The sequence below is a fragment of the Mycteria americana genome, chromosome 1, assembly GCF_035582795.1.
Source record: "Mycteria americana isolate JAX WOST 10 ecotype Jacksonville Zoo and Gardens chromosome 1, USCA_MyAme_1.0, whole genome shotgun sequence".
Taxonomy (NCBI): Eukaryota; Metazoa; Chordata; class Aves; order Ciconiiformes; family Ciconiidae; genus Mycteria; species Mycteria americana.
Genome location: NC_134365.1, coordinates 220,509,884 through 220,534,522, shown reverse-complemented (window position 1 = coordinate 220,534,522; position 24,639 = coordinate 220,509,884). Strand labels below are relative to the sequence as shown.

At 52.6% G+C, this 24,639-nt stretch overlaps 1 long non-coding RNA gene across 1 annotated transcript; it reads right to left on the bottom strand.

Annotated features, from left to right (window-relative positions):
* Positions 1-1,708: 1,708 nt before the first annotated feature.
* Positions 1,709-4,231, bottom strand: LOC142405055 (uncharacterized). The gene is made up of 3 exons (XR_012774042.1): positions 3,977-4,231; positions 2,045-2,148; positions 1,709-1,863 (listed from the first exon to the last, which is right to left on the bottom strand). It is a non-coding gene; the product is annotated as an uncharacterized LOC142405055 (long non-coding RNA).
* Between the last annotated feature and the right edge of the window lie 20,408 nt (positions 4,232-24,639).

Genomic DNA, 24,639 nt, shown 5'->3' with positions numbered 1-24,639 from the left:
ACAGGCAGCCCAGCATAAAGGTATTTCAAATTTTTGCCTGATTTTTAAATGTCTATTCCCCCCTATTCCTGCTATCGCTAACTGTCCCACACTACTAATTCTTCCCCCCAGACAACACAACTCTGGGTGCATTGCTCTAAGACAGCCACGATAAATCTACAGAGGTTTAGGATGTGAATATGCAGAAAATGAGTAGATTCTGCCCAAATGTCAGCAAACAGCTTCGTCTTGACCGTGAACATATTTTCCAGGGTAAAAGTGCTAGGAATCGGGCTGATCTGCATTGCAGGGGAAGACTTCTGTTGCTATCGAGTGATTTCCAAGTGCAATTGGACTTTGCAGGGGCTCTGGCCAGCGGTCCCTGCCCCCACAGTGCCACGTAGGAGATCCTACAGCAGTGGGATGGGGGAGAGGACCGGGAAGGGGGAGCGATACTGGGAGTTGCCTTCTTCCGTCTTCTCTGCTCCTTTAATGAGAGGGCCCAGCTGCCAAAAGACACATCCACTTCTCCAGCCCAACTCCTCCCCTCCAGCCGCCCAGCTTTAAAACGCACTTGCGTGTAGGGCAAAAACTTACGTTTCTTTTGTCGCGAGTTATTTCGAGTGTGGTTACGCTCCCTGGGGAGCCTTTGGATTTCGGTGGCTGCAGATCTGCTGAGCTATAACATACTTTAATTAAAAAAAACCCAAAGAGTTTGTGATATGGGTCTGATCCTACACGCCCCGACAAACTGGACGGAGATTTGCAGCCTCTTGTCGCAGTGCCTGGGCCGGGTGTGGGGGAGCTGCTGGGGTGGAGGACAGTGAAATCCGACTGGTACTGGGAGTCCTACACCCGGCTCTGCGGTATACAACCCATGCCCAGCTGTAAAACATCTGGACTGATGCTGTCGTGGTCGTTTGGCTTGTCTTATTTAAAGCGGTGTTACTAATTCACTTGATTATATATTAAAGGAGCGCTTTTATTTCTGCAAAGGCAAATGAAAGCAAACACTGCAGTCTAACAGGCTCTTTGGACACGACTTTTTAAATATAAACTCCAGCAGCTTTGCACACTCAGCCTTTCCTGTAGGCTACAGTGACCCAGGAGCCTGACCCTTGTTTTCCTGTATCAGTTGCAGAGTCTGTCATCTTCTAAGCTGGCATGAAGCAGTGCTGGTGCAGGATTTCTGCGTTCCAGGATCAAGCATGGTCTGTAGCAAGGATAGCAGTGAAGGCAATTTGTAGAGCGGAGATACGTAGCCCCTTCTTGTAACTCTCAGCTTTAATGGGGCGGGGGATTAAAGCTGTTCACCAGATCCCACAGTTAAGAGCATGGAGCTGGGTAGAAGCTAGCAGGAGATCATTTTAAAACAGATCCCAGGCAGTCCTTTTTTCATGCAGTTGCATCCACAGGAGGCAGATGGGATCCAAGCTAAAAGGCTTAGACAAATTACACTAATTAGTTCCAGAAGTAGATACTAATGGGGATGTACGCTGAACATCCCTAATCCAGCAGGCCTGGGTGCTGGGGTGGCACAAGCGCAATGGACCACAGGCAAGCTGGAACCAGTTGCTTGCCCTAAAAGTGCTTGCCTCTCCCGTGGCCGCTGGTGGAGCAGAGCTAGGTGGACCACGCTGGCCTAGTAGGACATTTTGTACATCCTTATGAGCCTCAGAGTTTATGAGCCTCACCTCCCCCTCTGGGTAACTCATTCACCTCTGGGGTTTCTCTGTGCTGCAGATGAGGAAGGCAGGGATGCTCAGAGCCAGCATGGGTCTGGCACTGAAGAGCAGCTGAGAAGCAGTCCTGGTGCTGAACATCTCTTGGAGGGAGCACAGCACATGGCAGGATTAGGTCTTGGAGGATTAAATACCATGGGACCTGCAAAGATCATGGTGGGGGCAGCCAAGGTGATACTGATGCTCTTTGCAGCCTCCACCTTGAATGCATCTAGTCTTCCCGCAGAGGATGCAACAAGCCTGCGAGACTCCTTGATACCGTCAAATTCCCGAATTTGCATGTCCCCGTTGTGTCCCCCATCCTGGTGACAGCGTGATCTCACCTGCCTGCAAGGGTGAGACAAAGGCAGCCCTGATGTGAATGCTCCCTGCCTCTGCACCGCTTCTCGCTTCTCCTGCCCGCATCTGCTGGGCATCGTTTTCTCACCTAATGAGCAGGAATGGACAGAGAAGGTGAACCAGCCTTAAAGAATCCCTCCCTAGGTGAGCTCAAACCTTCTCAAATCAGTTCAACCCTCCCCAGACCGTTTCTCAATCCCAGGAGCAGTGTTATCACTGATGCAGCTGGGATTGCAGAGGAACTTGCGTGTGTCTCAGTTTCATCAGCCAAATCTCTCCCCAAACCAGAGCAAACGGTTCTGGATGGAGCCTGGAAGCAGCTGTGGCCTTAGGATCCAGCCCAAGGTCATCTCCCAGAGCCATGTGAAGAGCCATGGGGGCTGGGGCTGGTGGCAACCAGTACGACTCTAGGCTCAGGTGAGTTCCCAGTAGCGCTCAAACACCATGGCTTCATCTCTAGGCAAACCAAGCGTGTGTTGGATGAGGGGTTCCCCATCCAGAGCTAGTCAGAGCTCACCTGGTTCTCTGGGTACCCACATGCAAAGGCTTTGGGGGGGGATTCTGCTTCTCTGCTCAGCTCAAGGGCAAGTTCAGGATTGGCGCTTTAATTTTCCCCTTGCAACCTCCTCCTTTGCCACTCTGAACTCATTCATGCAGCTCAAGGCATGACGGAGCAATGGCTTTGCTGCCTGCAATGTCTCGGACTCAGGGAGAATCGCAGCCTGTTTCCCTCTCTCTGGCTTGCACCCATGCCCGGGTCCCGGTTTGGCTGCAGCTGGAAGGGACCAGCTTTGTCTGAATAGACAGCACACAAAGGATGGCAGTGAAGCTGAAAGGCTGAGTGTCCCGTGGATCTGTGCCCTGGCCTGTCTGGTCTGCTGCATTGACGAGCCAAACTCATCTCTGCTAGCCTCATCCCCAGCCCGGAGCTGGGGATGCCGGCCCCTGGCTTTCTGGGAGGTCACAGGGTGGGGTTCTGTGCCCTAAGGGTGCAAATTCAGCCTGTGGATGCGCGCATCCTCTGCAAAGCACCGGTCAGCTTCTGCTTCTTCAGCAGATGTGATGGAGGAGAAAAAGGAAGAGGGAAAGAACTGTGATTGCCCTAGAGGGGGGCGAATTCTCCATCCGCGGTATCACGCAGGTATGCCGTGATGCAAGAGCAAGGAACGACAGGCTAGCGAGGCCCCAGCTGCAGCTTTCCCACAGGGCATAGAGGAGAGAGACTCCCTTGATCCCAGCTTGTAATCCCTGTTTAATACGCCCAGAGAAAAGTTCAAAATCCACAGGGTCTCCTGCCAACACGTGGAGGTGGGGGGGGGAGGTGGAAATTCCTCCCGTGCTTTCGGGTGGAAAGAATGGCATCTGCGCGGCCTCGGCGGAGGTCCAGCACGGGTGACAGCAGATCTGATTGCAAAGCCCTGCATCCTGTACCTTCCCGGGAGCCGGGTGGAGGAGATGGGGTCCTTGTGGACAGCCGCAGCTTGGGGACAGGAGTTTGCCATCCCTGGGCAGCAAGCTGGGAGGACCCCCGTGGTCGCCGGGTCCTGTGCTCTTTCTACACTGATACAGGAGCTCTGATTTGGGGTCGTGGCAAACCAACAGGACTCCGGGGTACCCTTTCCAGGCCGTCTGGATGAGCTGTCTTGGACTGGCGATACGCACTCCTCAGCCCCTCCCTTCTGCCTCGCAGTGACTGGGACTGTCTGAATCCACCCGAAAGTTAACCGAAAGAAAAAGAAAGCGGTTAGTTTTTCAGCCACGTCAGCCCCACGAACGCCAGGGCCATCTCAAGGGCAGGCTGCGAGAGCAGGGTGAGACCAGTGATTTGGGATGCTGTAGCTTCAGTTTCCCCACTGTGAGGAGCCTGAGGCAGGCACCAAGGAATGTGCCATTTCTAGTTTTTTACCCTTTATTACCAAATATGAGCAGAAAAGGCCCAGGAACGGGGAGGTCGGTCTGCTCAGAGTCATGCACGGAGCGCAGCTGCGAGGGGGAATCTCTGATGGCTCGTTAAAAGCCGAGTTCCCATCCGCTGCGACGTTAAAGCTCTTCCTCGTCTCTTCCTGGCTGCCTGTTTTCAAGAAGCATATGGGAACTTAAAAGGTTTGAGCTCTCTGCCTCTCCTTTAAATTTGGTTGAAGCTGTCAGAAAGCTGAGAGGAGGTGCAGACCCACATGCCCCCCCCCGCCCCTGCAGCGCAGCAACGTTTCAGGCCTCTTCGAAGGAAACGGGATGTAAAAGGAAACCATTTATTCTGGAGCCAGCTGAGGGAACAGAAACGCCCCTAAAACCGACCCTGGCTTGGAGAGAGATCCTTCGCCAGCCAATCTTCTGCTTCCAGCTCGGCGCTGCGCTGGGGCGGGCAGTGGGGCGGGTTCAGCGTGTGCACACGCGTGTGCACGCATGTGCACGCGTGTGCATGCCCGCTTGCGTGTAGGCACACAAGTTACACAACTGCCTGTCTCACCGATCTTCCCCGTGTCCCTCAAAGTGCCTTGGTTGTTGGAAATCAGGTCCCCAACAACTCTCCCACTGGTGATGCCGATGGGATGGGGGAGCCGAATGCAGGACGGGGCTGAGGCTGGCGTTTTTGCTGCGTTGTGGGCTTGGGGGTGCTTGATGCAGCAGTTTTAAGGCAGAAAAGGAGGAGGGGAGAGATGAATCTGAGAAAAGACATGCTGGGCTCAGCACCCCCCCTGCACCGGGCAGCAGTCCAGCAGGAACAAACAGCACGTACATCTCTCGTCGCCCACGTGCTGCGGATGTGTAAGCAAAGGGATGCTTAGGAAGGGGCTTGGCAGCCTCTTCGTCTTTTCTGCTCTTAACAGAGGCAATGGAAAATCTGCCCAGAGAGATACAACAGGAGAAAGGGCTTCATCCTTCCCAGGGTCCAGGGACCACAGGCTCTTGGTTGCCCCAACCCTGGTGACCTTGTTGTGCTGATCTGGTGGGACCAAACCAGTTTGTGTCTAGATCCGAGTCGCTGCGTCTTTGCTTGGGATGACGCAACGCACCCACACGGGAGGCAAATGTCACACCGGTCGGGTCCCTTCATGCAGGTCCAAATTGGGTGAGGACCATAACCCTCGTGGCAGTTTAGGAGGTACCTGCAAAAGGCCAAGACCAGTCTCCAAGGCACGGGGACTGGCTGGTGGAGGATTGAGGTGCTGGAGCGTGTCCAGAGAAGGGCAACGAAGCTGGTGAAGGGTCTGGAGCACAAGGCTGATGGGGAGCGGCTGAGGGACCTGGGGTTGTTCAGCCTGGAGAAAAGGAGGCTGAGGGGAGACCTCATCGCTCTCTACAGCTGCCTGAAAGGAGGGTGTAGAGAGGTGGGGTCGGTCTCTTCTCCCAGGTAACAAGTGATAGGACGAGAGGAAATGGCCTCAAGTTGCGCCAGGGGAGGTTTAGACTGGATATTAGGAAATTTTTCTTCACTGAAAGGGTTGTCCAGCACTGGAACAGGCTGCCCAGGGAAGTGGTGGAGTCGCCATCCCTGGAGGTATTTAAAGGACGTTTGGATGAGGTGCTCAGGGACATGGTGTAGTGGTGGGCTTGGCAGTGTTAGGTTTAGGGTTGGACTCGATGATCTTAAAGGTCTTTTCCAACCTATACGATTCTGTGATTCTGTGATTCTGATTCTGTGAGCATGCATCGATGAGAACAGAGAGAAGGTATTCGAGGGTTTCTTTGCTCTCTGTCATAAGAGTGGTTGAGCTCAAGTGAAAGTTACCCAGTTGAACTTAATTTGGCCTTTCCAAGCTTTCTAGTGCTTTTTGCAACTTTAACGCCAATTCTGATGTCATTTTGCAGTGCGTGATAGATACGTAGTGTCACACGTAAAGTTTAATACATTGAACCATGTATTTCCCTCTCTCTGAAGTTTCCTATATCCCGGACTACTGGTTCTGCATGTGCGACCCTTAGCAAAAAGGGACCTCTTTCGTACGTCCCTGTGCATCAAAAACCACATACTATGCTTAGCCTAAATACTCCTGCCTGTTTAAAATATGCCAGCAGAGAATTGCAGTGTGTATTTCCTAGCTACTGCATAGATTTGCAGTGAAAACTTGGCAGGAAAGAGGTGGCAGGCAGGATTTCTGGAAAATTCAAGGAGCCCACATGATGCAACCCTGATGCATTCTTGCAGAGCGACGTCTGCTAGTGCAATCTTTAGAAGGAGCCACTAGCGTTTTGCTCCAGATGTTAACGGGCTGCATCCACACATTAAAGACTTTTCCAGGGTCAGGTCTCTGTCCTGCCAGAGCACCGGGGTTTGTGCTGCTCTCATTGCAGAGCCACATTCATGCGTCAGGGAGAATTATGTTAATTTTAGAAGCGAAAGCCACTGTTAGATTTCCATTTTCCTTCTTTTATAACTTGCAGGGAGGAAAGCCGTTCATCATCCAATGAACTTTTCTCTATTTCTCACTTTAGAATTAACCACAGCTGCCGCAGTCTTCGCTAAAAGCACACACACAAAAAAAAAGTCCATCCAGCCTTTGCAAACGTTTCTTCTTCGCTTCTTCCTCTCAAATCGCCCTCTGGCCATCGGACACAGCAAGTCTTGCAGGGTCTGAGCTGCGCGTGTGGCTGAGTCTTGTTACGCTCAGCTGGTGTCCCGGCCACCGGGAACCTGAAGGTCTTGGCAGGTACCTGGGATGGAACAGAGGGGATGGAAGTGCCTTTTGGCTGTTCCTGTAGTTAAATTGGCTACTGTGGGCATGGGCAGCAGTTTGGCCACTGCAGGTAAATATACCCTGGCCTTTATCTCTCTCCTACAGCATTGCATAGACCAGAGGTTACATTCGTTCATAACACGCTGATGAAGACGTTGCGATGACCCCTGTATTGCTAACAGAAGTGTTTAACCTAGGAAGGATTTTTTTCCTGGTCTTCCCAAATGGGTCTAGAAACTCACCGAAATATTTAGTTGCGGGAACAGTCAGACGCTCAGGAGATGTGTGTGGCTGCGTTGCTGCAGTAAGGCTAGCAAATACAGATCCTAGAGCAGGGGAAGCCCTGTAGCTGGTCAGTGGGAGATGGCCATGCTGACGCAGGGCTCAGCATCTGCGAGCTGAGTCACACAAGAGAAGATCTGACTCATCGCGTATGAAGATCTGCATCTGCAGATGTCCAAAAATGTTATGAAATTGGGCAAGGTTGATTGTCCTGGCTTAAGAGTTGGGGAAACTGAGGCACAGAGGACAAGTCTGGGGCAGAACCAGAAGCCAAGCATCCTGCACCATGAGTCCTGGACCAGTTTTACTGGTTTCCTTCTGCAAAAGGATTCTGCATTCCTTCTGCTGCGTTCCTTCCCCAAAAGGATGCTGAGTACTTTACAGGGAGCCACAGAGGCATCTCCTCTCGCTCCCTGGACGGATCGTCTGCCTGAAGGGCTGGTACCCTGGGATGCTGAGCTGCTCTTTGCCAGCTGCACCTAAGCAGGGCTCAGCCCCTGTGATTACCCCAGCTCCAACCTCATCCAGCAGAGATGGATCTCATGGCCAGGCAAGCTACATGGTCCTCACAGCCACAGAGCAGCCCTCTGCATCCTTGTCTTCTCTCCCACCTTCTGGTCAGTCTGTCATAAATCCCAGGCAGGAACAGGCTCTTGCTTTGTGTTTTTGTAGCCCCTAGCACCACGGGACCATGATCAATGACCCTTCTCCGATGTGGATGCCCAGATTTTGCTTTAAGCAAGGAGCTGTCTGTTTTCTACAGCGGGAGGAGATGCACAAACTGCCTCTCTTTTCACCTCCAGCTACCGGGCTGCCCAAAGGCAGCACCATTCATGCTCTTGGCCCAACGCACAGCGAATTAAACATTTCTTGCATAGCACCCAGGGTTTGACAGGCTGTTTCCAACACTGGAGGAGGTATCGGTGCTGATGAACTTGGTTTTGCACACAAGGTTTCTTGTTCAGTGTGGGGCAGGGGTGGTTGGGCAAGCGTGGGAGAGATGGGGTAGGAGGCCTAGATGAATGAGGACCGTTGTTTCACTCCTGATTACCTTCAGGGGGATGCTGGATGTTTACCAGCCATGGACAAATGGCTTGGATTCAGTCTTTCAAAATAATTTGCACTTCTGGACTCTTGACTTTGACTACAAGACCTGTATCCCCCTGTGGTCACTCCTGGTTTGGTACCCAGGGGGATGGAGTGGTTAGAAAGACACGTGTGAATCAAAGCCTCTTACAGATGCCCTTCTCCTCTCCTGCATGGACCTGGCTCAAGCCCATCCAGCTGGGATTTGTTTCAAGCTCATTTGCTGCCCGAACATAGAGAAGAAGCAGGAAAGAATGAAAGGCAGCTCCTGAGCTTTGAATAGTTCAGGATGTGAATCAAGGGCTGCAGTTTATTTAAAGGGAAACACAAATCCTAAACTTCCAAGGCCACAGGTATCTGTTGGGTATGGTACCACCCAGCTGTGGTTATTGTTGGCTGCAGTTTCCAAGGGCAAAGCTATGTGCTGGACATGCAGAATCGTGGAGAAACCATAATTTGTACATTGTACAAATTGTAAACAAGCCAAATTTGCTTCCAGGTGGAGACAGTTAGAAGATCTCCAGATCCAAAATCCCAGTTTCTGTTCAAGCCCATAAATGGTTCCTGCCCCAGCAGCCTCCCTTGATGCTGTGTCTGGGAGCTGTAACCCACCTAACAAGCACTCCTTTCATGGTCCTCTTCTAGGAGAACTCCCTGGCACCTCTTCAGACACAGCATCCATGTGGGAATTCGCAGTGGCATGGGAATCTGTTTTCTCAGTGAACACACTTGTGATGAGGGGTTTGCAGAGTAAAATGCAGAACATTTGGTGTCTCCTGTTCACCTTGATTCATGAACACCCTCCAATGCCACATTTCCAGGTTTGACTTCACTTTTTTTTTTCAGGAATCCCCCATGAGCATCTCTTTGTCTCCATTTTTTTCTTTCTGCTTGCTTTTGGTTTTCAACTTTTGAAGTGGTTTTTTTTTTTTTTCCCAACCCTTTCCCATTCTTTGTCTGGACACCATGACAGGAGTTAAAGAAAAGCCATTTCTTCATCTATTCCATGTGCCTCTGCTTTGAGCATGCGTCTGTGGTGGGACTCCTATCGTGCACTTCCCGCATAGCAGCTAGCGGGGGATAAATCGCAGAGAGGACACATTGGGCTGTCGCTTTCACTTTGGTTAACAGATCCAAAGGTCTCAGAATCTTTCAAGCATCTAAATTAAATGCGTGGGTCTCTCCCAAGAGACGGGAACCTTGAGAGATTAATCTAGGTCCCTCTTCGGACCATGGAGGAAGTCTGAGATCAGGTCTCATGTTAAAGCACATGTAGACCCTCTTTCTAGGCTTGACCTCCAGCTGCTAATCCACCTCCAGGCTGGATTATGTTTTTCCCCTGTGATGGTGCATCTTGGCACGCCTGAAGTCTGGGAGCATTGTACCCCTGGAGAATTCATATCAGCAGCTATTGGGGAGTGAACATTGAATGCCAGGGAACATCTTATGGTGCAGTGAAAACGGAGGCTTGCCTGGCATTGACCTTTCATTGATTCTGGTGCACATCAAGGGTAGGCGCTTGGCACAGCAAAGCTGTGAGAAGGACATCATTTCCCCATCCCTGCTGAGACTCCGTGAGCACCTGCATCACACCAAACCTGGTGGGATTGCTCTCCAAAGGGGCTGCCCTGTTCCTTCTCCCTTATCCCCACTCCACCTTCATTCTTCTTCACACCACATCCTGTTCATGCAAATCCAGGGGTAAGCCGCTTGCGAGTTGATTTGGTGAATTACTTGGTTGTTGCTGGTGTTAGGAAGTGCAGGCAGATGACTGGGTTGCCTGTATATCTTAAGAGCTGGTGGGTGGGTCTCGATTTTCCTGTGGCATCACCATCACAGAATCACAGAATCACAGAATTGTATAGGTTGGAAAAGACCTTTAAGATCATCGAGTCCAACCACAAACCTAACACTGCCAAGCCCACCACTACACCATGTCCCTAAGCACCTCATCCAAACGTCTGTTAAATACTTCCAGGGATACTTTTAAATACTTCCAGGGATCACACAGTCACCCTGGGATGTGGTAGCAGAGTCCAGGGCATTTAGAAACCCAGGACGGAAACATTTGGATTTTTTCCCGTGGAAAAAATTGCCGACAGTGCTTTTGGGTGCCAGAGTTGGTCTTGGTGCTGGGAAGGTCTCGCTGTGTTTGATTCATTCAGTGGTCACCAAAGAGAATTGAGTTGTAATTGGGATGTATCTTCCAAACAGGCAAATTTGGATCTCAGGTGGAGCGAGAGGTAAACATGTGGGTGCAGCAGCAAGAATAGGCTAAAAGAGCAGTGCCTGAGAGCTGGTGGCTCATGTTTCCAGCCTACTCTTGCCATGTTGGTGGAAAGCTCTTAGCCCAACCTCATAAAAACAAAGGCAAACTGATGTGTGCAGCACCCACGTGCCTCGGATGTCACTGATGTGGTCACTGAGGTCACAAAATCGGGTCCCCTGGGATAGGGTCAGCCCCATCTCTGGGCATGCAGAAAGCTGAACCCATGTGGGGCTTGCTGGGGGCTACTCACTGGTCTGGAGCAAAAGTCTGCTGAGTGGTGAGCAGCTGGAGGCTGGCAGGTATTGGATGCTGGGTATGGATGAAGCTGGTTTCTCATCCCTCCTCTGCAAACCAGAGAGACACCCCAGCACAGTAAGTTTTAGTGATCTCAGAGGTGGTGGAAGTATCTGTAGGACATCATGACCCTGCACAGCTCATGTGGCTTTCAAAATGCAATGTTAGATGTTTCATCAAATCTCCTTTCATTGCTGGGGTTGGTTATTTATCCTGCGTGCCCACGGTGGGAAGAATTACCTGCTAGAAATGGCTCTCTGTTGATGGTGGAGGAGCTGCACAAACCTTCTCCAACGTTACAGGCACAGCTTTAGGAGGAGTGGAGTTTTTGTCCCAAGGGTCACTCCAGGAGATCAAATTCGTTGTTCATTTGGGACAAATAAAGTCAGAAGGGGCAATTTTCTGGCCAAAAGGGAAATCCACAGCACTTAATTTGAAGGAAACATTTTGGGGTTTTTTTTTGTTTCACTATTCTTCTGAAGTAGAAAAGGGCTAAATGTAGCCTCAAATATCATTTTCAGACAAAGAAAATGAAAACAAATTAAAGACATCAAAACAAACTGCTTAGTTGGTTTTCCCCCATTTTTGTCTTCATTTTTCAAACACACCCCAAATTCAGAAATATCTTCAGTCCCTGTGACAGCGCCTGTCTTGATGAGTTAACTATTTAACAATGATTTTCTCCCTAATTCCAGCTAATAGAATAATTGGATCTGCTGAAGGCAAGTTCATAAAATGTGGGATGCATGATGAATCCGCTCTGGGCTCTGCCACTGAGTCACCACGTACCTTTGAATCCAGCGATGCACCGCTGCCTCAAGCTTTCCTGATGGCAGGCTGAGCCGCAGCGTTGGCAGGAAGGTCTGCGGTCACCGCGTGGAAGGGGCTATGAAGTGGGAGGTGGGTCACTTGGGCAGCAGGGTGGGGAGACACCCCAAAAGCCCTGCAGGAACCAGCTTGGGCATCACAGGGCTGATGATAGTGCAAATAAATCCTCATGGACATGAGGTTTCAGAGAAGCACTAGACATTACAGCACCGTGTTCTCCAGCAGGTCCTGTAGGACCTCATCACCTGCGTTTTCCCATTAGCTGGAGAACCTCAGCTGTCTTGCTTCAGATAAACAGAAAATTGTGTGCCTTGATGTCACCTCTGCTTCCCTGGGCTGGCACGATCACTGTCCTCGAGGGTGAGATCAAGGCGAAAACCTCCCCCAGCCTTGACTGCTGCCAGGTTTTCTCTTGTCTGTCCTAGCCCCAGTCCCGTGCCCCGTATCCTGCACTGGGAATACGCTTTGGGCTGCGTGTGGTCACGGCTGACAGCTTCCCATGCTTCAAAAAGTGCCAGAAAACCACAAGAAACAGCAATCCCTGTGCTGCTGTCTCTGAGCTCCCTCTGATCCCTGGTGGAGCTGATGCCTACCCTTGGGAGAACAACTGTATTTAGGAGGACTTTCCGGGCTGTAAGTGTCAGCGAAGCGTATGGAAAAGGCTACACCAAAGCAAGAGAGACCATTGGAAAGAGATGGATTTAAAAATAGTAGAGACAGAGGAGATGGGCTGGATGAGATTCAGTGGCTAACAGAGAGATGGGAGCACAGCGATCAAATCAGCGTGCTGCAGGATTAAGTTAGACCCCGTTCCTACATGGGGGTGAGACACCAGCCCTGGGCAGGGCTTTCCCCTGCAGAGACTCCCCCCCGCCCGTGGCCCTGCTGCCTCTGCCCCGCGGGTTCCCGGCCGAGCAGCGTCCAAGCACGGCTCCCACCCAGCTCCGCCACGTCCCCCTTCTGCCGAGCACCGCGTCCCCCCTCAACCCACCCGACGTCCCTCTCCGCAGAGCTCGGGGCTGCCAGGGCCCTAAGTCTTGTCCCCCGGGGAAGCTCTCCCCTGGCTGCCGGGAGCCTGGAGACCTGCGGCTGCCCTGGGCCGGGGGAAACGCACTCATCCTGCCCCACGTCCCGCGTTACGGTCTCGCTGCTCCCCCCGCCGCCCAGCTCCTGCACCGCGCCTCCGGGTGCGCGGCCCGGCCGTCTCCAGCCTTCCCCCTCCACAGCCCCCGCCGCCGCGGGCTTGGGACCTCGGCACCAAGGAGGACGAGCCGGGCACTTGGCCTCCACCGCGCAACCCCCGCCTGCCCCGCGGCTGGTGGCGGCACGGGGCTCCCGTGGCCGCGTTGCCTGCAGGCCCCAGCCTGCACCAGGGCGGGGGTAAAGACAGACCTCCCGGCCCCCGCGTGCAGGGCACAGGCGTCTCTCCTCCCACTCGCCCTGGGAACCGCGCTCCTCCCGCTCAGTCCTCTCCGCTGCACTGGGAGCAGACCAAAGAGCCGGCCGGGGCCCGGCAGCAGACGGGGCCCGGCCTTCCCGCTGCAGGAACCGGAGCTCTGGGGCTCCGCTTGCAGCCGTTGTTTCTTGGCCCTGGCATCCTTGGGCAGAGGGGCTGATGTTGCTCCCACCCGTGGCGTTGTGCCTCGGCTCCCGGCCAAGGGCTGCCTGCAGACTCCTGAGCAGCTCCTGCGCTCTGACCCCACTGTGTCACCCTCTCTGCTGGGCGAGTCACCAGGGACCTGCCACGAAGCCTCTGTGGTTTTGATAATGGTCAAGGACGGAGGAGATAAGTTACGTTCTCCTTCAAGGCCAGCTTGGATGGGGCTTTGAACAGACCTGGTGAAGGTCTTACATGGGCTCCTTCTTCATTATGGGTGCTATAGCCCAGTAAATGCAGCATTGCCACTGCTAGGGCCAGGTTGCAGGCTTTGTGCTGGGTTTTAGGACCTTGGGAATGGGGTTTGCCAGTCCTGCTTTGTCTGAACTTGTCTTGAGCTGCCTGAAGCTTAGTTTTTTTTGTCCTTGATTTAGTTGTAACCACATTTTTCTTCATAACCAAGTGGCTATGACTAAGTTGTTTTACTTCTGCTTGTCTTTTTGTCTGGTGTAACCAAAGGTCCATATAGACATTAGGAACAAGCAGTTTATCTGTGCAGAATGAAATGTTTCTGCCTCTCCTGTACTGATGCAGGGTGGAAGAACAGAGGCACGATGTGACAGCGGAGCTCCTGAGCAGGGGGACGCAGGATGAGAGGGACCACGGGCTGGTGCAGCCCCCAGGGCTGTTCCTGGGTGCAGCAGGGGCCAGTGACACCAGAAGGGATCTGTATTTCCGAGCCAAGCGCAGTAGCAAGACTGGCTGGGGCCAGGAGGGAGAAAAAAAATGAAGCAAAGATGGATGCATGCACCACATTTCACAGGGACCATTTTCTTCTCCTTACTTCTTGATGGGACCATCCTCTCCCATCCTCTGCCCTCACATCCTTGGCTTTCTCCTTTCTAGCTGATTCCTGAAGCTCGGGTCGGCTCACTGCTCGTTGCATTGGCTCTGCAAATGCCTGCAGGCTCCTGGTGATGCACAGAGCTCTCAGCATCCCTGGGGTAGCCAGCCTGGTGGTAAATTATTCTTGGTGGCAAGAACAGCTCGTGGTATTTATGTAGTTGTCAGCAGATATTTCTGCTGACATTGGAGAGGAGCCTGGCGGGAAGAGGAACAGGCACTGATTTTGCAGGCACCTGGCTTTGCCTGCATGGAAACACCATTCCCATTTAACAGTGCGGGATTGCTGTGCTCGCTGCAGATTAATCTCCCAGCCATGCTTGTTCATAGCATCCATGACACTCCCCCGTGACTCCTTGATGTGCTGCTCGGTTGGTGCAGGGTGTTGCATAGCTAAAGGGGACATTTTGGGGACAACGCACACTGCTGGCCTTCCCAGGAGGGACAGCCAGACCTGTGACTCCCCAGCCGGAGGGAGGCTAAAGCAACCTGGGCACTCACCCAGCCTCTAGCCGCTCTGGCAGGGTGACGCTATCGGGGACAACTGCAGCCCTGGGGCCTGATGCTGCTCTGATGCTACAGGTTTGGGGGGCAGGAGAACAGGGGGGGCTGCAGTCCTTGTCCCTGCAAGTGCTGGCTCCAAGCTGATGGGAACTTGAAAGGATGTTTTCCCCATTCTGCTGCAAATTGTGCGCTGTGACGTATCTGGGGCACCCTCAGAGCCCAGCTTGAGCTGTGAGCCAGGGGTAATCCTCCTGGCTGCAATACCCCTGGCTATAATATCAGTTTATTTTTGGGGGTAATGGGGTGGATTTCCATGAATTGGGATTACTTTGGCCCAGCATCTAGCAGGGGGGGGAGCACAGATGTGAGTGATGCCCTAGGGCTCTGCATTCATCTTCTCTCCTGGTTCATCCTGGTAAGAAAGACACTCCGACTCCGTAAAGTATTATTTAAAATGTGATTTATAGGAGTTAACACTAGAAAGAAGGCAATGATAGTATAGATAATCCCATGCCCCTTCAGATGATGAGGACCCCAAATTGTGCAGCATCGAATGGGTGCCCGACCAGCATGCAGCACGCCGGGAGCTTCCGTATGTCTTTTCAGGTTTCATTTTAAAAGCTTTGGTCGATGCTGCTGTTCTGCTAGAAGGCAGAGAGAGGGAGTCCTTCTCCTTCTGTCTGAAGCACCTGCAGGATCCGCTTCTCTTGAAGAGGGTTCCCCAGGCTGCCCAAATCCCAATTGCCATGAGGAGTCGCTGAACCGTTCATCTCTTTCGCATGCAGGGAGGGAAAGAGAGGCAGGGAGCAGCTGGGATCTGCAGGAGAACCTTGCAGGAAGAGCGTAGGACAGGAGGGACTTAGAGCAGCTCTCTCATATAAAATCATAGAATCATAGAGTCACGGAATGGTTTGGGTTGGAAGGGACCTTAAAGATCATCTACTGCCAACCCCCCCCCGCCATGGGCAGGGACACCTTCCACTAGATCAGGTTGTTCAAAGCCCCATCCAAGCTGGCCTTGAAGGAGAACGTAACTTATCTCCTCCGTCCTTGACCATTATCAAAACCACAGAGGCTTCGTGGCAGGTCCCTGGTGACTCGCCCAGCAGAGAGGGTGACACAGTGGGGTCAGAGCGCAGGAGCTGCTCAGGAGTCTGCAGGCAGCCCTTGGCCGGGAGCCGAGGCACAACGCCACGGGTGGGAGCAACATCAGCCCCTCTGCCCAAGGATGCCAGGGCCAAGAAACAACGGCTGCAAGCGGAGCCCCAGAGCTCCGGTTCCTGCAGCGGGAAGGCCGGGCCCCGTCTGCTGCCGGGCCCCGGCCGGCTCTTTGGTCTGCTCCCAGTGCAGCGGAGAGGACTGAGCGGGAGGAGCGCGGTTCCCAGGGCGAGTGGGAGGAGAGACGCCTGTGCCCTGCACGCGGGGGCCGGGAGGTCTGTCTTTACCCCCGCCCTGGTGCAGGCTGGGGCCTGCAGGCAACGCGGCCACGGGAGCCCCGTGCCGCCACCAGCCGCGGGGCAGGCGGGGGTTGCGCGGTGGAGGCCAAGTGCCCGGCTCGTCCTCCTTGGTGCCGAGGTCCCAAGCCCGCGGCGGCGGGGGCTGTGGAGGGGGAAGGCTGGAGACGGCCGGGCCGCGCACCCGGAGGCGCGGTGCAGGAGCTGGGCGGCGGGGGGAGCAGCGAGACCGTAACGCGGGACGTGGGGCAGGATGAGTGCGTTTCCCCCGGCCCAGGGCAGCCGCAGGTCTCCAGGCTCCCGGCAGCCAGGGGAGAGCTTCCCCGGGGGACAAGACTTGGGGCCCTGGCAGCCCCGAGCTCTGCGGAGAGGGACGTCGGGTGGGTTGAGGGGGGACGCGGTGCTCCGCAGAAGGGGGACATGGCGGAGCTGGGTGGGAGCCGTGCTTGGACGCTGCTCGGCCGGGAACCCGCGGGGCAGAGGCAGCAGGGCCACGGGCGGGGGGGAGTCTCTGCAGGGGAAAGCCCTGCCCAGGGCTGGTGTCTCACCCCCCATGGAGGAACGGGGTCTAACTTAATCCTGCAGCACGCTGATTTGATCGCTGTGCTCCCATCTCTCTGTTAGCCACTGAATCTCATCCAGCCCATCTCCTCTGTCTCTACTATTTTTAAATCCATCTCTTTCCAATGGTCTCTCTTCCCACCTTGCAGCCCTTTTCTATAAGCTTGGCTGGAGGAACGAACCCCCTGTAGAGCCGGCGGCAGCCCCTCGGGAGCTGGAGGGCCAATCCTGCAGTCACAGAAACCCTTTAACACCCAGTGTTGGAGCCAACGTGGAGCTCAGAGCATTTCTGAATGATGCAAAGAGAAGAAAAGGCCACATCCCACCATGTGCCACCTCACGGGTGGCTCAGGGTATGTGCAATTTAAGCCCTGGTGTCAGGATGATGGCGTTGGTTGTATCTGCTGTGCACTGTTTTTTCCCTATTCTGGATTGTCAATCCTTTTGGGTGGAAAAATCAAGCTCCAGGCATCTTCTGGGTATCCCAATGTGCTTCAAAATTGCTGGCTATATTGAGAAGAGGGACGTGCTGCCCTCCCTTGCTGGAGCTGTTGGTCGCTATGCCGTGAGGTGCCAGGTCTCCTGCTTCTGGGGCACATCCATGTGTCCTTGAGGGACGTGCCGGCGTGCACAGCCCAAGCCAAGCAGCAAGCAATACCTTTAGCAGGGGATGGGAAGGGCTGGCTTCCTACAAGGCACTAGGAACCGGAAAAAAAAAAGGCTGGAGCCATCAGAGGGGGGTTGCAGTGATACGCTTATGGTCTCCCACTCAGGTCTGATCCAGCACTGCAGCCTCACATCAAACGCCAACCAGAAAGGGGGGTTTTGGCTTGTAGGGAAGTGTTTTATTTTCTGTAATTAGTTCGATCTGAACTGGATGGACACCAAACATTTTCTCAATCGCTAGTGAGCCCTGAGCCGTGCAGTGCCTGATAGGAGCTGACAGCCTCAGTGGTGTTGGTGCAAATGCCAGCAAAACCTGCCGATCGACCTGAAAAACCCCTACAGATCTGACATGAAACATTTCATGCTCAGGGAATGGACATTTTAAACAAAACATCAGGAGCAGTTCCTGCTCAGATCCCCTCCTCTCCTGACTTTGCAATTGCTAGCGGTGAGGAAAATCCCTGCAGAGTAACTCAGACCTGCTCTAACAGCCCCTTGCATTGGAATAATCAACTGAAGCAATAAGTTTTACCCTATATATATCCAGGACAGAGAAATTAGAGCCTGTCATGATTATTACAGCCTGTCTGTGGTGATTTACTAGGCATCTGAGTGCCTATGCACACATCTCTGGGTGCCTCACACTTGCCTTTCTTAAGGACATGATGCTTCCCACAGGGATCTGCTGAATGAAGGGGGAATTAAAGGCATATGTTATTCACTGACACAGTTCATCAACAGGCCGGCTTCCCAAGGAGCAAGAGCTCCGAGTCTCACCTTCGAGGGAGGATCGGCTTTATCATGGCGTGGCAGCTCGCCCAGGGAAAGCCAACACTGCACCCTGCCTCGGAGACAGCTGTGATTTATTCCGGAGCTGGATTTCTGCTTCTGTGCGATGGGGTGGTGAGACGTGGGGTCGAAGAGATGAGACAGGCTGCATCAAGGAGACAGGGAGGTGGTTTCACGCTTCCAGCATCCCCTCCTGTAACCACTCCAACATCGCATCCCCAACCCAACCTGGAAGGCAGGTCCCAGACCTGCTGGGGCTTTGCCTTCCCGAAGGAACCCCAGTGCTTTTCTCCTGGTGCCCAGAGCTCATTGCACAGCACAGCCCTTCCCCTGACCTCTGTGCAGAAGACTTATTAGATGCATGTAGGGATGTTCAACCAGCTCCCTTTCATGTTTGGATATGTGCTTGCTACCCACCCTGCAAACCTCTCTGCAGCCGCAGCCCATTTCCCCTGGGGAGTCTTGTTCCACCTCTAAACCCTATGGCCTTTTCCTTGCAAACACTTTATTTCCATCCTCTTGGCTCCCACCTCTGTCCTATAAACGGAAAGGCTTAGACAGACACTGCTGCACATTTAGGGCTGTGTGACCACGAGATTTACTGAAGCAAACCCAGTCAGCTGATCTATCCCAGCACACTCATTAAAAGAATTATTTTCCACTGACATTCAATCTGTGTCTGCACAGGGTGGAGGGGAAAAAAAAAAAGGGCGAGCTGGTATGTTTTTCGTAACTGGTGAATGAAAAGCACACCAGCCAGTGTCCCAGGAGATGGGGCATGTCTCTGCCATACCTATATCACTATCTGCTATGGTCTTTATCAGGGAGTGTAGTGATAGGATGAGGTGTAATGGTTATAAACCAAAAGAGCGTAGATTTAGATTAGATATTAGGAAGAAATTCTTTACTGTGAGGATGGTGAGACACTGGGACAGGTTGCCCAGAGAAGTTGTGGATGCCCCATCCACAGGATGGAGGAGATAAGTTATGTTCCCCTTCAAGGCCAGGTCAGATAGGGCTCTGAGCAACCTGATCTAGTGGAAGGTGTCCCTGGCCATGGCAGGGGGGTTGGACTAGATGATCTTGAAGGTCCCTTCCAACCCAAACCATTCTGTGATTCTACCTGCAGCCTTTTCTCCTGGGTAGAGTCAGATGGGCTGGGACTACGAAGACCTCTCTTTATTCCCATAGAAAATTCTCTTCTGAGCAGCCAGCGTGAGCACTGTACAGAGAAAGCTTCTCAAAGCAGAGCTGAAGATCAGTACCACGATGGAGGGAGGCCCTATCCCACGCTGCGTAATACTTTTTAGTGTTTAAACAGCTTTTCCCTCTAGGAGATCAAAGGACTTGTTGTTATACCCTGACCGGGGTTTGCATAGGATGCGACCAGCTCTGGGGTGCGCACCAGCTGTGATGGTGGGAAGGGATGGCACAAGCCTGGGAGGCACTGGCAGAGCAGAGAAGGCCATGCCCTTGTCCAGCAGAGTTAGATGCCATCGAGGGCTGGAGTAATGCACTTGCCAGTGTGCACGTCCCATGCTGGGGGGTGGACACCAGCCCCGTCAGTTCTGAGCTCATCTGGAGGACATAAGGAGGAGGAGGAGACGGCTGGGAGACTCTGGGTGATCACAAGATGTTTAAGTCTGTGATTCTGCACGAGCAAAAGGCAAATCCCCAGATGCATCTGGAAGGGTGTTCTCAGCAGATCAGAGAAGGGTTAGAGCCACGGCACAGACCCTTTGCTGGTGGCACGGAGAGACCAGCCCAAATCCTTGGAGGGACCAAACTCCTGCTGCTCCCAATGGCTGTCAGAGACTGATTTGCACATCCAGGGAGTCTGACAGAGCAGGAGTGTGAATTCAAGCATCCAATGCCCATTCTAGTGCTCTAAATGCTCAGCCATCGTCTCCCCTGACCTGCCAATCCCACACTGGCAGCTCCAGGATCAACCTGGAGATACATTTGAGCAAGGCAGAGATTTGAATTTGGTACTGAGATCTGAACTTCCATTCCTAATTGGATCAGATGCCGGCTTCACATACAGGCTGCTGAATCTAAAGCTCTTTCATAAAATGCACAGCTTACACTAAAAAGAAAGCTCAGGTGGGCATATAGCAGATGTGTTCTTGGGTTCAGTTCACAGCTGCTTGAGCTCAGAGCTGTTTCAGCCCTCTTTCGATTGTCCCAAGTGGATGGTTTTTTTGGGTTGACTCTACGCTGAGTTGGCCAACTGTAATCTGCAGCCTTAAACTCTATAATTTTCATAAAAAGTATTTCTAAGGGAACGGGGAAATACTATTGCCGTTGTACCAGGCCCTACTAATGTTCACTTGAAATGCCGTGTACAGTTCCTGCAAGGATCAAGAAAAATCAAGTCAACCTGGAGTGAGTGCTGTTGAGCAGTGATGGGTTCTTCAAGACATGGCAGGTTTGGAGAGGGGACATTGATGTATCACTCGCTGGATACCAGGCAAAGAAGATGGTGTTGATGTGAAAAAAAGGCCAGCATCATCCTGGGATGCGAGTCCTGCTAACAGTCTGCCTTCTGTTGTCTGCCTTGGAGAGCCTTTGGCTGGTGAGCTGTATGCAGCCTAGTGCAGATATCAAAACGGGGGGGACCAACGAGAGACTGGGAAAAAAATGATGGGAGGGACTGGCAATTAGGAAAATGCAATTTCTGGGGAAAGATGGATTGAAATGGGATTTTTAGCCACAAGAAACCAAGTGGAGACATAAAATGGCCTTCAAATACATAGAAAAAGCTGGTACAAAGAGGAAAGGAATAAACTTTTCCGTGCCCAGGATACATAGGAGGAGATGTTACAGGTTTAAATCCTACCAATTAAGGTCATACGTTAGGGAAAAATTATAAGGATGAAGAGAGAGGAGGCTGGAGAGGGCTTGCAGTTCCCATCGCTGGAGGTCTTAAAGCACATGGTAGATAAACACATACCATAGCTGGGCCTGCCTGGGGCAAGGGATGTCTCGGTGGCTTTTTGAGGGCTCTGTGGTTCCAAGTGAAAATGGTTTGTTTAGTCTAGGAAAACAAAGCATGAGCCATCACTGTCTATAAATATGTAGGGAGTCTGGAGAGGGAAGGGGTAGTAAACACACTGGAGAGAAAAAAAAGTGACTTTGAGACAACTTTGGGACAGTATATGGATTAGCCTGGGTGATGGCTAGGCAGGAGGAGGACTCTGAGCATCAGAAGGTCCCGTTCATGGCAGCAAGGATCTTCTCTGCCTCCCAAAGTGGGGAACTGAGAAAACCAGACTCACTCAAGGAGGAGCCCAGCAGTCTCTGGGTGAGGTTACATGCCCTGGTGCAACTGAGGACTGCGCCCAGTTTTCCAAATTCCTGTTGAGCCCTTAATGAAGCTCAGTGAAAACATTTGATGAAACCGTGGAAGGCCCTGAATTTTGTATGGTTTCAACATAGGACTAACTATGGTTTCAGCATAGCTCAGGCTTGCTGCAACCATGAGCAGACTCATATGGAAGGTGTCTCCTAGTAAGCATAACCCTCGAGCATTAAAATAGATTAGTTCAGTTGTAAGGGACCTACAACGATCATCTAGTCCAACTGCCTGACCACTTCAGGGCTAACCAAAAGTTAAAGCGTATTATTAAGGGCATTGCCCAAATGTCGTTAATAAGTCAAACACGTCCCAGCCAGCACAAGCTGTGACTGGGGCTGCAAACATCTGGCCCAGCTCAGACAGGACCATCCTGCTGCAGCTGGCTGCTCTGTCCCTCTATGTTGGTGACCTCTCTGCTATTTTGCTGCAAATGATGTCCACATCTGGACTCTTTCCTTCCACCTTCAGCTTTCCAAGATCTCCTTTCAGGCTCTGCACCTTACGCTCCCCTTGAGAAATCAAGGCTTGCCCCCGAGGCTACCCTAGACCTACATCAGCACTGTAAATCACGCAGGGTTGGGTTTATTGCTCTTGTGTGGTGAACTGAAGGTCTTGTACCACATCAGCAGCTGCTGCAGCATCAGTGCGACATGGGCTGCAGGACCGGGGTGTGCTCTGCAGGCACAGCAAGAGGCAGGTCCTGCTCTTGTGGGTTTTCTGCTTGTCTTGAAGGAGAAATGGAGGCAGAGGGTGAGTGACTGCAGCTTACCCAGATGAGGGATGTGGTTATCCCGTGAGTCATGGGCTACCTGGTAGTGTGGTCATCCCTGCATGTCTCTTTCTTAGCACATGGCTGGACCTGTCTGTGCGTATGCAGCTAATCTGAGCTTGCAAATAGACCCAAGGCTTCCTGGGAGGGTTGAGGTCCCTCATCGTGCCTTGCCCAGCCCTGGGGACCACAAAAGCCCTGGCTGCACCTAGGGACCATCATCGGGACAATTTGCACATGTGATGTCTCTCTGTTGATGACCAGTCCTCTATCCCTCGTGATGGGGCAGCTGTCCCCAGTGTTTCAGTATTTCACCTCTCCTCCTTTCCAAAACATGCATTTGGCAGCTGGGAGAGAATGGAGACCTTGGGGGCCTCTTGGATACATCCCTGCACAGCTGCTGACAGTTGGGGCCAGAGAAGGTCTCTGCTTCTTGGCTGCTCTTGACAGCTTGCCTTCACCCCTGCGACTCCTCCTCGTTGCTTTCCGGGGGATGGCTGAAAATCTCCAGGCAGAGAGAGGGGCTGGAGCGCTCCCACGGAGGGGACAGGGTGAGATGGAAATTCCTGCCGGGGATGAGTCACGCTCCGCGTGCACAGCTATGCCTGGAAAAAGCAACCACTGGCAACTGCTTCCCATCCTGCTGCGGCGCTCGGGGGGAAGAAGGGCTCGCCGGTTCCTTTGGGATCACATTTTTTTTGCTCGCTTGGTTTTAACGGGGATGCACGGCAGGGCTGAGCGTTTGCTGGGAGGCTGCAACTCCTTCTCCTGTGCATCAGCCTCTGCCCCAGCATCACACCAAAGCGCCTGGTGGCATTTACACTGTGGGATCAGGAGAAGGAAAGAGGGAAAGGATCTCTTTGGGGGAGCCAGGCTGGTGTAAGATTGCTTCCCCAAGCAGGACTATTCCTGCTGTGCTCAGTGCGTTTCGAAGCGGCCACCCACGGGGAACCTCAGTCCCTCCGGTTCCCGGGTTAGGGGTAGGACTGCTGCATGGGAGCGAGCTGCCGGTGGGCCGTGCTGCGGAAGCTGCTGTATACACGCTCCCAGCCTCCAGACATTTCTAGCCTAAACACAGAAGTGAGGGGGAGCCACCAACACGGTTGATTTTTGGTGTTTTGTTTTGTTTTGTTTTTTCCAAAATGTTTTCTTCAGAAAATGCTAATTGGTTGAACTCGCCCTTGCATACACGTCTGTGAGCCTGTATGGTGCTTACCAGGTTCCAACACATTTCCATTAGGAACAGGCTTTATGTTTTTTCTGCTCTAAGATAAGGGGAGAATTTTTAGGCTGGAGTTTCACCCAGGTTGGGGAGGAGCCGCAGAGCTCGGAATCAAATCCCAAATGACTGCCCAATTCCTAGCTAGGAAGGCACAAAGCATAGGGTGACTTTTTCTATTTTACCCACATCCCTCGGGGTTTTTTTTGTTGTTTTTTTTTTTTTTTTGTCCCAGACCAACTGCACAAGTGCCAAAACCCCAGCACTTCGCAGGATACAAACAACATTTTCCTTCCCAGCTCCTGGAGAGACACTACCCCGGTTTGTAGACACAGCACCCAAAGTGTTTGCTCACAGCCGCTGGTAGTCGGGCACAAAGGTTTATCTGTGCTGCTGGGTCTGGGAGCATCCTCCCGGCCTGGACGCAGCGGTCGGTGCTACGCCGTACCAGTGCCATAACACAGCAAGGTCTGCATCCCCACCAAACCCCTCCTTACCCCTGCAGTGATCACCTCTCCAACCCTCTGGGTTTTTCCCTATCAGCTCTTCCTCCATTTCACATTTACTTTTGTGGCATTTTGCCTCGAGACCAGGCAAAACTCACCATCCGCCTCCCCGCATTCGTGCTTTATCGCTGACTGTGGGAAGCAATCGTACCACTGCATTTATTTCTGCTTCCCACTCTGTTTAGTATTAAATTTTCTGAAAGATCCTCCTGCACAAGAGTCTCCTTCTGAGCACCAAAGCATTGCATGCACTTTGTAGGAAACATCCCCTGCTCGTGCCTCTCCAGCAAAGCCAAAATGCTCCTGCCTAAAACACTATTTGTCAATCAGGCGATACCAGAGATGTTTTAGGCAGAGAGGGAGTAGCATTAAACAAGCTTTGAGTGGGGGCTTTGGTTCTGTGATGGAGCTGCAGAGCGTAATCTGTGCTTAACTTTGCTGGGGTGCAGGTTTCATGCACCGGGAAAATAACAGACCACCTCCTAGGCTGAATCTCTGGCTGATGGCTGGAATTTGAGGAAATCCTGCGAGTTTCTAATCTTAGGCTGCTTTTCCTGGGTAGGTTATTCCTTTAAATAGAAAGGCTTAAATGGGATTGACTCCTACAATCCTTCTGCTCTGGACTAGCCTGTAATCTGTAGTGGCCAGCAACAGGCATTGGTGCTGCATTGCACATCCTTCCTGCCTCTGCTGGGAAGGGAAAACGGGGCTCAGGTGGGCTCGCTTTCTGCTTCTTTGCCCCATCCAACCCACTTTTGCGGCCAATTTCAGCCACACTCGATGGGCGGTGGCAGCCTTCAAGCTTTGTGAAACTGGGC